The sequence below is a fragment of the Carassius carassius genome, chromosome 17 (assembly GCF_963082965.1).
Source record: "Carassius carassius chromosome 17, fCarCar2.1, whole genome shotgun sequence".
Taxonomy (NCBI): Eukaryota; Metazoa; Chordata; class Actinopteri; order Cypriniformes; family Cyprinidae; genus Carassius; species Carassius carassius.
Window position 1 is genome coordinate 31,960,820 of NC_081771.1, and position 6,375 is coordinate 31,967,194.

General features: G+C 37.2%; 1 pseudogene; it reads left to right on the forward strand.

Moving 5' to 3' along the window:
• Positions 1-1,097: 1,097 nt before the first annotated feature.
• Positions 1,098-3,053, forward strand: LOC132160435 (peroxisomal membrane protein 4-like; annotated as a pseudogene).
• The last annotated feature ends 3,322 nt before the right edge of the window (positions 3,054-6,375 follow it).

Here is a 6,375-nt window from a genome sequence, read left to right on the forward strand (position 1 = left end):
GTGGAGAAGCTCATATCCCAAGTTGCTTGAAGTCCAGTGTTAAGTTTCCACAGTCTGTGATGATGGGATGTCATCTGCTGGTGTTGCTCCATTGTGTTTTTTTGAAAACCAAAGTCAATGAACCCGTTTACTAAGACATTTCGGAGCACTTCATGCTTCCTTCTGCTGACCAGCTTTTTGAAGAAGCTGATTTAATTTTCCAGCAGGATTTGGCACCTGCCCAGTGCCCACACTGCCAAAAGCACCAAAAGTTGGTTAAATGACCATGGTGTTGGTGTGCTTGACTGGCCAGCAAACTCACTAGACCTGAACCCCAGAGAGAATCTATGGGATATTGTCAAGAGGAACATGTGAAACAAGAGACCAAACAATGCAGATGAGCTGAAGGGCACTATCAAAGAAACCTGGGCTTCCAGACCACCTCAGCAGTGAACACGCTGAATTGAGGCAATAAGTAAAGCAAAAGGAGCCCCTTCCAAGTATTGAGTACATGTACAGTAAATGAACATACTTTCCAGAAGGCCAACGATTCACTAAAAATGTTTTTATTGGTCTTATGAAGTATTCTAATTTGTTGAGATAGTGAATTGGTGGGGTTTTGTTAAATGTGAGTCAAAATCATCACAATTAAAAGAACCAAAGACTTAAACTTCTTCAGTCTGTGTGCAGTAAATTTATTTAATACACCAGTTTCACATATATATAATATCATATAAATGTGACTATGCTTTTCTTTGCTGTTCTCTAAGCTACCAAATAAAAAAATTTCCATAACAAAACCTAAAAAAGCGATTGTCAATATTTTGTACTTTAGTGTGATGAATGTCAGATGTGACTGAACAAACAGTAGCAGTGAAGCAGCGCCCTCTCGTGCTGAACACCAGTAATGACGGCTGGAGATGTGAACGCAAAACCTCATAAACTCCTTCTCAGATATAATTTATTAAGACTTTAATAATCCTACGAGGACACTGATTCTTTTAAATAATAAAAGTTATAATATCTCATATAATTGTTGTGGTTTGTAGCGGAGACATTGTGAGCAGGAATGTTTCCGCGTGTGATTCAATGTGAGGCGTCCGTCTTAAAGGAGAGTCATGGCAGTCTTCAAAACCTTATTATACACAGTCAACAATCTCCTGCGACAACACAGACATAAAACTGCGCTGGCAGTCGTCAAAGGCTTTAGGAATGGAGCTGTGTGATTTTGAATGACCTTTAAACAACGTTTTTATGCTTGTTTGGTATAATAAATTGATTGAATGTTTGCTATGGACATGCTGCAGCACTTTTAATTGTATTTCGTCTTTCTTAAATTGATTTTTCCCTCCTTTATGTGCTTTATAATTCTTAAACTTAAAGTAATAGGTTTGCATATTGCTAGTTTTAGATATTCGATTCACTGCAAATCTGTAATTATATACTGTTCATATGAAAAGGGTCTCATTTGTCAAACAACACGTTATTATATGATTTCCATATTATTTAGGATTTATATATATATCAGTGCAACTTTGTCATTTTGTTTATTTTGCAGTGCATTGTCATTGTACTCATGCTTATGAGATAATCACATTGAGTAATCATATATACATGATGAGTTGATAAATAAAATCTAATCTTTGCTTTATCTGCACATCATGGTCAGTCTGAGAGAGAAGTTCAGGGCGATCGCTCTGGCCTGCTTTGTGTTCATATATAAAGGCCTGCAGGCTCTAGTCGCACTCCTTTCTCGCTGCCTGTGTTGGAGGCTGGCTGGAGTTTGGAGAAAATAACAACATCAACAGTTAGTGGATTATGGGATTAATCATTTAATAACTTGTTTTAGTGAAATTATTTATTTGAAAATATTTTAATCTGGTTGTACTTGCTTTTATATGTTTGTGTGCTGCAAAGACATTTTGGATGTTCGAATCATTTTTGAGGGCACTGTAAACTGTATATACCGTACACTAGTGGTCAAACGATTTTTTAATGTAATTGATCCAAAAAAATCTCATCTGTATTTTCAGCATCATTCCTCCAGTCTTCAGTGTCACATGATCTTCAGAAATCATTCTTATTTCTTGATTTGCTGCTCAAGAAACATTTCTGACTATCATCAATGTTGAAAACAGTCGTGCTGCCCAATATTTTTGCCGGAACCGTGATGCATTTTTATTTTTCAGGATTCTCTGATGAATAGAAAGTTCAAAAGAACAGCATTTCTTTTAAATGTAAATAATTTGCAGCATTACATTTACTTTCTCTGTTAAACTATCTAAACTGCAAAGTGTCTCCGTTTTCACAAAAGTGTTAAGCAGCATAACTGTTCTCAGCAACACTGATAATATCAAGGGCGTAGGTTTGATGTTGTCATTGGTGGGGACAAAACAGAAATACTTGCTGCAAATAAAACCAGCAAAATTACAATAGGCACTTTCATAACTTAAAAAAAAAAGATTGACATAGTCTACAGCGATCTCAGTTAATCAATTCTGTCAATTAATTACCTTTCACTTATAACAAAGAGGCAGTTTAAGTCAGACTTAACTTTACTCTGTTCAAAGTGCAATCATCAACATCTGTCATTCATTTGCGTGCAGGGTGTGAATTACACAGTGTATGTGTGTGTGTTTGTGTGTGTGTGTGTGTATATTATATTACATTACATTGATTACATTGCTTACATATCCATATGTTTATATTCCACACCTTGTTAATAATAAGAAATAGGCATGTTTATGATCCTTATAATTGATAAATGATCATTTTAATTATCACTTTTTAGATTTCTGTAATTTTGTTCTGTTCCCCAGATGAACATGTACCTGCTGTCCAGGATTCTCTTTGCTTTGTCTCGTCTGGCCGTGAAAAAAGGCATCATCCGGAAGCCCAAGAAAGACCCGTTCCCACTGTTCGGCGCGCTGGTGTGGGTAATCGTGTTCTGGTTTTTTGAGTATCATCCTCACACGCTTCAGCCGTCTCTCCAGTCCTCTTTCTCATCTATAACAAACCAAAAACCAATAGATAGAGATACTGACAAGTCTAATTATAATTATTTCAAACAATGAGGCAGTAAAGATATTCCAGATATTCCCAAAACCAGGCTTTTCTGTGAAGCATTTTACATCTGATTTTAGTAGAAACATCATTTTTGACAGTCTTTCTGTCTTTGATATTCATTTGACATCAAAACTTGTTGTTTAGCAGCGTCATCTGTCAAGAGTAAGAGTGCTTTTGTACACTATAGGTCTGTTGATTTACTGTTTAACAAGGCCTTTATGATCCACTTCAGTGTGTTGAAAGCATCAATTGATTTTTTGAATTGTGAGTCATTTCAGAAACATTTTTGTTTGTTTGTTTTTTTGGGAAGGGCCTCAAATTTGTAACAGACCCTGGATTAATAACCTAGATCTTGAAAACACTATTTAGAAATTTATCACAGAAATTATTGTGTGTAGGATAAAAAGTGGCAGCTAAAATAATAAAACCACATCTGATTCCCCCATTAAAGATATGACCATAAAAAAAATAATTCTGTGAAGTTTGTTTAATAAAAACATCTTCAGAGCACATAATAATTATTAATAGATGTTTATAATTAATTAAAGCAGACATCAAAGTAGAAGTTTCTTCATTCTGGGTAATATTTCTGTCATTGGTGTAATGCAAATTCTGTGTTATACCACAGTGTCTTCCATCCACTGAATGACATGTATCACTGTATAAATACCAATTTTATTTATATAACAGATAAATTAGGAATATTTAACACTGACAAACATCTGTTAAAGTTAAAAAAATATTATGATTCGGATGCATTTTTGTATTGTTTAGTTTGTGTAATTGATTAATTTTAGATGCCCATGGACAGAGAGAGAGCTATAGGCAATGTAAAATTTAAAAAAGGTAATAAAGTAAATGCAGACCCAGTAGCTTGGTTGGTACTCTTAAAGTCAGTTCACACCAAGAACAATAACTATAAAGATAACTATTAAGATAGAAAATAATAGCTTACCAATATTTCTGGGCAGAGTCCCCCAGTTCAAGTTCAAGAGAGGTCATTGAGGGGATCTCCACCCAAAGTACTCATCCTGATAATGTAAATACCATTAATGTATTTCCTAATATGTGCAGATGCTGTCATATGTAAAATACAGTATTTTGTAATCCTCCTACTGAATGAGTGTGTCATAGTTAGATCTCTTTGCAAAATAGGAAGAGCAGGAGTGACCTGGGTGTCACCCAACATGAAACTCAGACCAGGCCTGACAGCCCTGCACCTTCTGCACACAGTGATCTCTTATATCTGTCATGATTTATTAAATATTCGCTTTCACTGGTGCGAGTGAGGGTGTGTGATCTCAAGCCCTTTCCGTGACTGCATCATGATGCCGTGCTTTGTAAATCCAGACTATTTACTCTTTATTTAATGTAGGTTATTAATGCACTGAAAGAACAAGGAAAATAACAGTAAGATTATTAGTCATCTATGAATCTCATGAAACCTGATAAGAGCATCTCGTATTTTACCTCAGAAGAGAAAGACTGCATTGCATTAGTCGCATACATCGCAATACAATGATTATTTTACTTTCTTTTATGTAAAGCACTTTGAATTACTATTGTGTACGAAATGTGCTATATAAATAAACTTGCCTTGCCTTGCATTAATTTTGCATTAAGAAAAAGACTTTAGAGGAAATGTTTTAGAACCATTAAAATTAAAAAAGCTTTTCATCAATAACATTTCACCATTGCCCTACTGTAATGCAAAAATATAAATTTTATATATATCAAAGTTGTTCTAAAACCAAATCAATACCCATTCTTGTCTTAGGACTGTAACGAAGCATCACTCAAAGTGGGATCCATAAGCAGGCTTAATAAAATCGTGGTCAAACAGGCAATGGTCCCACACCAGCAAACACAGTGACAGAGGGCAAACACACTCGTTGTCAGTAAACAGGCTAAAAGTTGGGGCAGGCGGCAATGAATCACAACTCTGAGACAAGGTGGATAATCCAAAAGGCAGGCTGCAAAGAATTATAAATGAGGTACAGACAGGGTCACAACAGGTAGGCAAAACAGAAAAACACTCAGAAATGCAAACAGCAGTAATACAAGACTTCGCAATGAGATGGAAGGAACATACCGTTTATATAGACTAGCTGATGGGCTACAGCTGGGCTAAAGGCGGATTTATACTTCTGCGTCAGACATATGTCGTAGGCTGTGCGTCGGTTTTCATTTATACTTCTGTGTCGACGTGCAGTCCACGGGCATGTTGCTTGTGTTACCTGCAGACCAGGCAAAAGCTGAAGAAGCAGCTATACATTTTACCAGTATCTACGATGATGGGCAGAGGACCCTGGTCACCGGACACCTCCTCTCCCTCCTCATTTGGACCACCAGCGGGTTTGAGTAGTGATACATGGAATGTACAGTTGGAGAAATACAATAATGATTAGGCAGGACAAGGCAGAAAGAAACAGGTGTGATTTGTCTAATAATTTTAAATGGACATCTAGTTCTGAGTTTCTTGCATGGCAGGCGAAGATGTAAGACTTTAGTGGATAGCCACACCCACTGACCAGGATTGTACTCTAGAGCAGGACGGCATTTCAGTTTGATCATTTGATTGAGGATGATAATGTGACCAGGGACGTTGTGGAATCGGAAGACAAACTGGGTTGGGTTCATACTGTCTGGATAGAGCATCAGCGTTTGGTGTTCTTGGATCCAGGTTGATAAGTGAATACAAAATTGAAACGAATGAAGAACAGTGACCAGCGAGCTTGCCTGGGGTTGAGTCTTTTAGCAGTTCTCCGGTATTCCTTGTTCTTATGATCTGTCAACACTGTGAATGGATGTGAATGGAAAGAGTTCCTTATTTCTGACATCATAATTCCTCTCTGCTGCGCTTAAGTTTCTGAAATAGAATGCACATGGGTATAATTTAGGAGGTGAACCTTGCCTTTGAGATAAAACGGCAACCAGACCAGTATTAGAAGCATCTACTTCCACGATGAAGGGGAGTTCGGGGTTAAGATGATGTATAATGGGGGTGGTGACAATTCACTGCTTAAGCTGCTCAAAAGCTTGAGTGGTTGTGCTGAGCCACTTGAGGAGGTCAGCTCCCCTTTTAACAATGGACATCAAAGGGTTAGCAACAGAACTAAAGCTCCTAATGAAACGTCGGTAAAAGTTGGTGAAACCAAGGAGTTTCAGGGTGGATGGTTGTGACCAACTGAGAACTGACTTTACCTTATTTTCATCCATGGTGACTCTTTCAGGACTAATAACGTACCCCAGGAATGTGTCTGCGAAGCCAGGGTAAACCAAGGTTTACAGGTGTGTGAGGTGTAGGACAGATGTAGAATTGAATATTTA